This window comes from Pygoscelis adeliae, unplaced genomic scaffold (genome assembly GCF_000699105.1).
Source record: "Pygoscelis adeliae isolate BGI_AS28 unplaced genomic scaffold, ASM69910v1 Scaffold91, whole genome shotgun sequence".
Classification (NCBI taxonomy): Eukaryota; Metazoa; Chordata; class Aves; order Sphenisciformes; family Spheniscidae; genus Pygoscelis; species Pygoscelis adeliae.
In genome coordinates, this window is record NW_008824196.1 from 1194803 (window position 1) to 1205789 (window position 10987).

A 10987-nucleotide genomic window follows, 5' to 3' on the forward strand; every position below is an offset into this window, starting at 1 on the left:
AGAACCCAGTGTAATGCAGTAGTAGATCGATACAACAAGCAGCAGGATGGTTGAAGGTCATAACAGTAGGATGATACTGGTTTACAGAATATCCTTGAATATCTGAAATTGTTGGAAGATTTTGTTACAGCTTCATTTAAAAAAAAAAAAATCGCTTATTCCCACTGGCTTTTCAAAGTAGCATCTGTTGAAGCTAACACAGCAGCGTTTGGCACAATATTCTCAAAATGAAAGTGTTGAAATCGTAATTTAAATATTTATGCAAAAACATGAGTCACAGCTGTACTACCTTACAATAGAAACAAAGATAACATCAGCATATGCCCTGGGTTGCTTAACATGGGGTGATGTGATGGGATGTGATACGCAGTGGGAAGGGGCCGTGTAGCTTGCAGTAAATGTGAGGTACTAAACACATATGAGGAAAGACAGCGAGCTCTTTCATAATAAAATAAAAAAACAGGAGGTGTGGTAATTCTTACTTACAGAAATTCCCTTAAGATTGCTAATGGTATGAATTTTCACCCAAAAGTCATGAAGTTCCAGTACCAAGGTTACACACGGACCTAATAGTCCATATCCACAAAGCAGCCAATTAAAGTATAATTAGGTAATTTCTTTCTCTCTATGAATATTTAATCTTGGACGCTGCCTAGACTTTGAAAGGAACTGATGTTCCGTAGTGAAGAACACGGATGTATGTAGGATCCATGCCTCTTTCTTTTTTTTCTCCTCCCTTTTATTTTGAAGTTTGAGGTTTTGTAGTGCATAAGGCATGGGTTCTCGTTATTGTGGTGCTTGAAATTACGCTGAACTACAACCTTTGCACAGGCATCTCCAAGACACCTCTCTCCCTCTCTCCCTCTCTCCTCTCTGGCCCTGAAAAAAAATTCAAACATTTTATATCCATTCAGAAGACTGCTGACAGCTGTTGGTTTATTATTTTGGGTTTGCTTATCTGCTCCATCACTGAGTCTGGACTCGCTGTCAGTAAAAGCAGCCCCGTTTCGGAACAGGAACAATAAGCTGGGTTTCTACATCTGCCCCCTCACCCTGCTTCTGTCTGACGAGATAATGTCTGACAGTCTTAGGGCACGTGACATCATGCAGCTAGATGCTGCCAGACAACATCGTGCTTTAAAGATACGTTCTTCAGAGCATACACTCCTTATCCACCTTTATAGAGCTAATCCTTCCCCTTGCGTCTTGCCAGGCGGCCATGTAGCTAGAGTCCAAAAGAAACACTGTACGGAGGGGTGAGCTAAATAAGCGTTCTGCTGAAGTCCACACGTTGGGTGTTGGTTGGGATTCAGGGTAGTATCTTACAGGGTTTTTTACATCACTCAGTTATTCATTCATTCTTCTGCTGCGTTTCCTTTTTAAAAATACCATGTTGGGTATCCTAGTAGAGATGAAAAAGGGCAGGGTCTCTTAACCCTGGTTAATTACGGATGTAATCATCCTGTTTGTGATGTCTACAGTTGTACATAAATTTAAGGCTAGCTCTTAACCCATCAAGACCAGTAGGCCTCCTGGTCTTCATCTCGTCACCCCTGTGAGTGCGCCTGGAAGTCCCCCGGGAGCACAGAGCCGGCCCTGGGAGGCAAAAATCGTGTTTCCACGCCGTGTAGTAGCACGGCAAGCCACACACACCAGCTCCACTAACTCCCTCCAGCTGTCAGGCAGTAAAAAGATTCTCACTTTGGTTATTCGTTACAATGGTGGGGTGTTCTCCTTGCTTCCCCTAAAAACCAAGCACACGAGCTGAAGCCACACCATTTTGGTGCCCCAGCAGAGATGACAGCTAGGTTATGAGGGGCTGCCTTCCCCACCCCTTCGCATTTGGGCACCACGGCGGTGGGACCGGCGGCTTGCCAGATCAATGCCCTAAACTTGTGCCCAACATGCAGCACAAGGTGGTACTTTTGGGGGGACTTAAGGGACTCTGAGGATTCATTTTGGACCTTCAGAGACAGTAAGGCACTGTGCTTGCAATAGAACTAAATAATTCACCCTGGGTTGCACCAGGAGTCTGGGATGCTTTCACTCAGGGTCTTCACTCTCAAGTGACAGGACCTAGACAGATAAACGTAGTTTGATCAAAGACAGAGTCCTTAACCAGGATGGCAGCTACGGGCAGCTCCCACTCAGTCATTCACATCGCATCGTCTTTGCCCAGGCGACATTTAGAAACCTGCTAGGGTTCTTGACAAAACTAAAACCAATTTAAAAATCCAGAGCACTGTAATGGCACGTGTTTATCAAATTTATGAAGTAAACTGTGTAAAAGAAGTTGACTTAAAACACTACAGAAGTTTTAATTAAAATTTGTTCCAGTATGTAAAAGGAGTCCACGAAGTTTTATAATTAAATCTTGGCAAAAGGATTTTACTGGAAAATGTCAGTGCATAAATTGCATTAATTGTGTAACACTGTTCAACATGGCTTTCTCTGCTGCTTTACTGATGGAATAGGAAGGAGAAGAATAAAAATACCATGCCGAAACCTCTCTGCACAAGAGTGGATATTAGTCACTTCAAACTTTTTCCTGTTTAATAGAATGCATTACCTTAACTTTCAGAGGGAGGAACGTAATATTCTCAGTGGTGAAAAACAGCTGGATATCATTAACAACTTGAAAGTGGAGGTGGTGCTTTCATCACTTCCACTTTCACTTCCCTCCCTCCTCCCTTCTGTGTCTTTTTCAGAGCCATAGCTTTATTTTCCCTCTTCTGACTTAACTGACCCCAAATTACAGCTTTCTGGCAAAATGAAGCTGGATTTTCTGAGTTTTCCTACTATATTTTGTCAAGTACCCGGTTTCTTTACATACGGGGCAGGGAAAGGGAAGACGCAGCTCCCCCTTTAACACACCGAGTTTAACAATCCCTCTTCAGTGCTTCCTATTTAATGCACACTTCATACAAGATTGGCGTAAGTTATTTCTAGGCGAAGAGCCTAACTTCGTGCAGGTAGCTCTGTGTTGGAGTAACCTACCATCCGTCTCTCCGCCGGAGGCGTGGGGGGAGAGGGTGGGTGCGGCGGGGTGGGCGGCCGCCCCTGGTCCGGCTGCAGCGGGGAGCATGGGGATGGCCGAGCTCCGGGGCTCCGGGCTACCTAAGCACACTGTGAGCCACCCTCCAGCCCAGACCCCGTTCCTCCCTGCAGGCGGCTTTTTCATCCAGTCTCAAAAGTGGCCAAAAAAGCCCCGGAAAATCCAAGGGCGTGTATTCCTCTTGTTATCCCAAATCTGTTCCTGTGTCTTTCCTCCTGTTCTCCATTGGCAGGAGGAAGGATGGATAGAAATGGCTTTCACGTGGTCTAGCCTTTCTCCTTACTGTTTTTCTGTGTTTGTTTTTGCACGTAAAGAAAGTCTGATGGTTTCTGAGAAATAAGGGGGGGAAAAGGGCTCTGCCTTTTGCAATAGTTGTTCATTGTTGCTCTCCCCAGGAAAGAGACATTGTCAGGCAAAGGGGGGTTCCTTTGGGGCAGTCCAATATATGAAGATCAGATTTTGCAGGATTAGCTCCAGTAGGAGCCAAAGTGCCATTACTGAGGATACATCTGGAAAAGGTCACAAAACTCAAACAGAAGGATTGTCAGCCTGCTTCCGTTTGTTCCCTCATATAGTCAGGGTCCAGTATTATCTGGATATTATATCCGGTATTATACTAAAGATGAACTTCACTGTTCTGCCGTACTCCTTCACCCAATGCACACGCTTTTCTCCTGATTACTGCTCATCCATTTGGCAGCAGGGGACTCCGCTGCTCTTCATTCATGAGTTAGGAAGAGCCCTGGTCACGCTCCTAGGTGGTCAATAAATGAGTTACAGCCAGTGGCATTTAATTATTTACAGCTATATCCAAAACAGGTTTCAATGATACATCCGTGATTCTGGGGTGGGAGGTAAAGCTCTTCATTGGGAAATTATTCATCCCAGCGAGGCGGGGTGGATGTTTTTCACGGCCACCGGCCTCTCTGTTGCTGTTAGCCTTTTAGCTGGTGAGGAAAGTCATGACGTCTCATGACTGCCCCCCGGGGAGGGTGTATTTACCAAATGGAGGTAGGTGTATACCCTAAGGGGCATGGGCAATATACAGGATTTATTCCCTTCCTCCGGGGGACTACAGCTGGTTTTCTGGCCGTCAGTTCTTTGCTTTTCCACTTTCTCCCTCCCTAGGGATCACTTTTCCACCTAATGGGATTGCCATTGTTAACTTTAGTTATTTTAATACAAGTTTCACAGTACTTAGAGATCTGGATTAAAATTATTACTTGCGGATATGGAGAGAAAGAGATATATATACATACTTTAAAGCTTCTAGTTTTCACCTTTTCAATCTTTTCTCTCTTTCAAGCTCAAGAAGATGATAAAAATAATTCTATTTTTCAAATCGTATAGTGTTTGAGTTGTTGGACTTGGCAGCATATTCCTGTCCTCTAACTGGACTTTGGAAGACAGGTCTTAGATAGAAGGACTGTTGAGTCTACCAGACCTTATCTTCTCTTTATTTCTATATACCCCTTATTTTTTCTCTATGTAGAGTAGTGGGAGTACATCAGGAGTATTGTACTTGAAGTTTATTAGTTTTCCATCACCCCCTTTCTTAAAAGAGAAACTTAGACTATAGTGCTTCATACAGTCGTAATATGTCAAATAGCTGATTTTTATTTTCCTACTCCCTGTTTTTAATTAAATGGTATTTTCTGCTTTTTAGGTTTTAAGCTCTAACATGATGAACAATTGTCTTAATTGTAGTATGATTTTTTTTTTTCTGATGGGGGGGAAGTGAATAAAGAGGTTTATTATTAGAATGCAAGAAGTTCACAGATTACTCTAAAATCAAAATGTGAGTAGGTGGATGAATATGTAAAATCCTTGTAGTTATTGTGCCTTCCAGACCGCATGGTGGGACTCGTACTATTTATATTGTATCACAGATCTGTGGCATATTAACTGTGACGAGCCATCAGCTCCCGGTTAAGTTTTGAGCCAGAGTGTTTGTGCCGCTGGCACAAGAGGTGCCGTGTGGCTTGCCCAGCGCAGGGGTCATGCCTGGGCTGCCGGAGACCTGGGGAGCTGCTGACCACGGCTGACTCTGGCGGCACTTCCCACCGCTTGGCAACATTTTCCCAGTTGTCCTAGAGACTTCATTAGGCTCAGGAGGGCAGGCTGTGGGAGTGTCACCGGGGTGTGCGCGCCCTGTTTCACCATTTGCTTTAATGAGCGTTGGTGGAGCGGTGTTGAGGGCTGCAGGTGAGAGGACGATGACTATGAGACGAAGAAGAAGCAGTCAGTCCCTTGCTCCCGTCGCCCTTTCTGCCTGACACAGTCCTCTCACCGCAGCAGTGCACGCATGATTTACCCTGTTTCTCCCCAAGCACAAGCCTCAAACAACCGCTAACAAATTCTGCTCGTATTGGGCAATACTTTTGTTCTTATATTAACTCACACAGGAATAACTTTCAACCCATCTTAGAGCAACATTCATTTCAATGCTTGCTACATACTTAGTAAATGCAACGAGGAAGGATTTGAATGCACAATGTGTAATGCCTGACTGTACTTTGATTTTAAGAAAAGGAAAGCTATTGCCTTTGAAATCTATAAGATACATCAATGCTTGCCAGACAATTTGTAAGCTCCTTTCACCCCGCGCTGCAACACGGCTGCGTCTTTTCTGTGGAATGAAGCTGGAGTTTAAAGCAAATGCATCAACTTGCTGGTACCTGCTACAGCATCTCAATTTGAAATTGCGTGGAGCGTATAGCTCGGTATGCTGAGATATCAGTAAACGAAGTAACTCTCATTTGAAATTGGTACAGATCTTTGATACTACTTCATGTAAACCCCAAAAGTAATATGTGAAGTGCAAAACACAGCCCATCAGCCCATGCTCCAAGTGGGTTTTTGTCTACTTAAGCTGATTTTTGTATAAGTATTTAAAAAGTGAAGTATAAAAATTAGGGCAGGTATCATAATAGGGCTTTATAAATTGTGAATGCATGGCGCCTTGATTTTGCAACTGAATAAAACTATCGATGCATCTTGCCATTTGATAGCTTAAGAGCCTCATAAAAAACAATGAAGGAATAGTTTATCGCTCTTTTATTTGTAATGGAAACATGATTTAAGATGAGTACATATCTGTAAATCAAAAGATGTCTAGTCATTACTTTTGTTCTATTTTCTCTTGCGCTTTTCCCATCTTTTAGTTGAAGGGCAGGAAGGGATTTTAGTTTCCACTGACAGTGCATTTCTTCTTTGTCTTTTCAGGACAGGCAAGTGCAAAAAAATAATATCCAGGACAAAGTGCTGGATGTAATAGCTCTGATCCAGAGAAATGTCTCCGTTCAGAAAAGGTGTTTAACTTTATTTCAATGTAATCAGCTTCCATGAGAAAGAAATAGGTGTGTGTTTCCAGAATGAGAAATCAACTTTGAACAATTTGCATGCCTAATCCTCCTCCCCGGTAGGGGCAGGAGGTCTGGGTTCCTTGATGAATGAGAATGATGAATATGCAGATCCAGCGCAGTAATCCTTTAAACAATCATCCTTCTAGGAGACTTAATAAAACATATAGATCAAATTTAAGTAGGGAAAATCTTGGTGTGTACCTCACATCGCAGACTCTGAAATACAGAGGGCCTGAAACAAAGTGAAATCAGTAAACGTAAGGACAGGACAGCAAAAGTGCAGTAAGATTTTTTCAGAAAAAAAGGAGTTTGAAAAAGTAATAAATGTTTCATTGCCTTCAATTCTAAAAATAGTTTAATCAATAATGGGAAAGGTACCAAAAATTTCTGTAACTCAGTATTGATTTTGATGTGATATTTATCCTTTGAAAGGCACTAGCAGGTCATTGCTGAATTAGATAGAAGAACCCTGAAAAGTTAAGGACTTCTACCACCCTCAAAAGCTACATATTTGTTACTCAAGGTCGCAGTGACTATTTATTTTTGGAAAACCATGAGTTCCATGTAGTACGTAAGGAAGAACAGTTCCAGCTGCCAGACAACAAACCTGAAGCCTCTATTACTGTCTGTGAGGGCTCATACCTAGTCCTTTCTGTTTGAAAATAAAGGGTTTTTTTTCCTACCCTAACACAATCATTTATTAAGTTCTATTATTTCAGCTTTTCAGTTAACCATTACCCAACATCACACCGTTAGCTGATTTACGACCATCCGTATTACAATTTTATGTTAAACCCATGGCATTTACATGTTGGACTCCGGTATAAATAAATTCCAGACTAACCAGAGATGCTGTAAAATAAAACATGCCGATCAAATACCGACTTGGTGGCTAAAAATCCCCCCTTCCCTGAGGAAACTTCATAACCTCTGCATTTGTGAGAGTGCTTTCAGGGCTTGGAGCGTTCACTCGTTGGTTTCCCATACAGACCTGCCAGGCGAAGGACGATGTGCAGCCCTGTTGTAGCGGTAGTTACGTGGTTAACCCTTGTGAGACTGGTGGTTCTGCACTAGGTACTGAATCCTGCTGGTTTCCTTCTCCAAACGAGGAGATTCTTGGATGCAGGTATCATGTTCTCTAACCAAAACATACTGACAGGTCTTCAAGCTACAGTGTGGAACGTATTTTCTTTTGCAGCTGTGTCATGCCCCCAGCTTAGGTACTGCGAAGTTTCACAGCTCTCACCCTGTTGCCCTGGGCCCCATTTTTGTTCAGCACAGAAAGTCACCGCTGGAGCGCAGTCGGGATCTTCGGTGATCTGAGTTAGCATCTGGACTTGCCCCACATTCCCCCGCAGGTGGGCAATCTGGTTAGCAGTGGGAGTCGGAACACAAGGCTGCTTACTTAGCTGGACACCACAGTGTCTAAAGTGAGGTGGAGTTAATGTGCATACGCTTGGATTTTTGTTGTTTTTTTTTTTTTTTTTTTTCCTCTTTTTTTTCCCCCTTTTTTTTTTTTTTTTGGCAGCTTTTTTTTATGCACTTACTAGAGTTTTTTAATTGCTTCAAGACATGGAAATATTTAAAAGCATTAATTTCGGAGTTCTGGACAACACAAGCAGTAGTGCAATATAGTATCAAAACTTTAGCTAGGAAATAAGTGTGGTAGATGGTTAGGCTAGCCTCTAGCAGGACAAGAGTCTAAGTAGTAACTTTATTCCTAGTGGTATTGCCAATTCAGATATATCTTCATTTCTGGTGATGTTAAGAGTTGGGACATACTGTCTTTATTTCATCCATCAGTTTGACTAAGCCAAAACACTTTACTATTGTGCAATGTTTATTTGACATCTTATCTATATTAGTTTGCCAGCAGGCTCCCGTTTAATCACATTTTAAATTTAAATGTATGCCTTTTTTTTTTTCAGAAAAAACAAAAATTCTCTATCTCTTTTTCTCTTTCAATAGCTCATGTTCACGTCAGTGCCAGTTTTTCATTTCCCTCTCTGCTTCATGACTACACTTTTTCTTTAATTTTGTTCTTTTTTTTTTTCCTTATATTTTCTATTGCTTCTTGGGGAAGAAGGTATCTTCTTTGAACATTAAATATACAGTAGGACATAAAGAACAAGGAAATCCCCAAATTAATCCTTCTACCTGGTTCTGCTTTACAACTTTAATTTTTTCCTTTAATAGCTACCGACATCATGATAAATTGTTCCAGATAACCCTTTTTCCTCAATACTTATCGAATGCTTGTGGGCGGGGGGGAGAAGGAATTGTTTAGGGAATTTTAAAGGTAAGCCTTGACATTTCATATTGTATTTACTAGAAATGCTGACTGTGTGAATGAGATTAAGAGGAATGTGCTGGGAAAGGCTGTGCAGGTCGCAGTGGGCCAAACGCTTAACGTTGCTTGGGTGTACCTGATAAGGTACCAGCAAATAGCTCCAGCTGGTCCTGTGAATAAAGGAAGTCTAAATTGGCTAAATTAATTCTGTGTTATTCTGGGGACTTGTGAAGGTTAGTACAAAAAAATAATCCTGCCAGCAGTGGTTTACTCCTTATTTGTTCTTCTTACCAGGTAGAAGATGATCTGAATGTTAAAAATAGCATGGTATCTATAATTTATTCAGTTGTTTTTATTTCAGCTTTTGGTGTCCTAGTTAATAGAAATGAAATATGGTGTAGAGGCTTTATTTGAGGAAAAATAAATAAATTTCATTTGAACTTTCCCTGTAGATAGGATATGATGAAAAGGACTTTGTGCTGAGTGTCTGCTTTAATAATTCTATGAATTGCAGTAAAAGAAACAGAGTTACAGTGAACCTGAAACAACCACAGCATCTTTTATGTTCTTCCAGTGTCTAACTGGTGTATTTTACATAGAATCTGCTGTGGATTTTTTTTTTAATTTCTCTTCAGGGAAAAAAATACGCTGCTTCTGCTCTTTTAATCAGAGAATTGTTTGCTATATCTTATATGATTGACAGGTTTTGCCAGACAAAATGGGGAAAATTTAATTTGTGCAGTTTGATTTCTTATCAGTTTTGAAGGATGTGATTATTTCTGTTGATCTTTCCTAGAGATGATAGGTCTTCAGGTAGGGATCTTTAAACAGTAATTATTTCCGATAGGAAGAAAGGGAAAATAAATGGACTGCTAGGTATTTGCTGTTTACTTTAATGATAGTCAACCTTGTTCTAAATGCCTTGTCATTATGTTTACTAGATAAAGTAACCTCTGTGCTTTGGCACCAAATTTTGCTATTCATTCTCTGTTGTGCCTGGACTTGTGTCTACAGTACCTTCCTCCACGTATACAGTCCGAACTGTCAAAATGAGTAACAAATAGATTGAAAAGGATGCAATGAAATCTGTGGAAGATGTGGACACAAAAATGCTTTTTCTTACTGAAGGGAGAACTGAGTACATGAACACCAAAGAGACTTGTTGTGTTAATACTCTTCACTGAGTTTCCATTATTGCAAGGGTGTTTTAGTGCTGGAAATAAGAAATTGCACTAGTGTTAGAGCTGATTTGTTCCATTTGTTACTGTAAAATAGAACTGGCTTCTATAAATGAAATAAAATTGTATGGTCCAGTCTAATACCTTTTTACTCCACAATGAAATCTCTGTAAGTACTGTAATTCAGATGTTTCAAGAATGCACATTGACCCTATGCTGGACACCATGGTTATTGCGTTCTCATAAATATTCCCGTAAGGTATGTTAAGAACCGTCGTACATCCAAATCGGCAATAGGTAGTTCTCAGTAAATATTTTAATTGCGTTATGTGGATCTACATGGTTTTATGCAGAGTTACATGAGTGTGATAAATTCAGATATCATCAGAAGACTTAAAAAAACAGTGGGAAAAGAGCAGTGAAAAAAGAAGTGTGTCTAAACCATCTCAGTCGCCCTGTTAAGGGCTGCTGCCCAGCATTGCTTTTTTTAGTGGATCATCCTACGTCAGCCAGCCCGGCTCTGCCAGGCGCTGACTTTCCCAGCTGCCCCTACACTCACTGGGAAGATGAAAGATGCCTGCACCTTACAGGATCAAACCCACAGATAAAAAGGAAGAGCAGTGTTTTCTCTGAGGCCTGCGGTTGAATGATTACGTTCTGTGAAAAGCTTCATTTAAAATATAGCCGGGTGCTGGGTTTCCCCCGTACTAACTGAGGGGCAGCTTCTCGAACATACCAGACGACTCAGGTTCAGTCCCTTACTGCTGTGCCTCTCGGCATCGGTACCCAAGCACTGGCAGCTGCCAGTGCCCCGGCCAGCCTCAGGGGTGCATCTACACGAGCTGCGGGTCTGCCTTCTCTTGCAGCGGCCGTACCCTTACAGGCAGACGCTTGGGTACCGTACCAAATCAAGGCTGGGTCGAGGCTGATAACACCTCGACCTGGGTCCTGGCACTAGGACAGGTCTGAGTGCGAGGAGGTGCTCTGGAGCTGTCTTCTCCGGCGGCACCTTGTGCACAGGTCTTAGTTTTAGGTCTGGGTTTGGTATTTTCTTCGATACAGATCCTATTGCAGGTATTGTTTTCTCTTTAAATGGGTG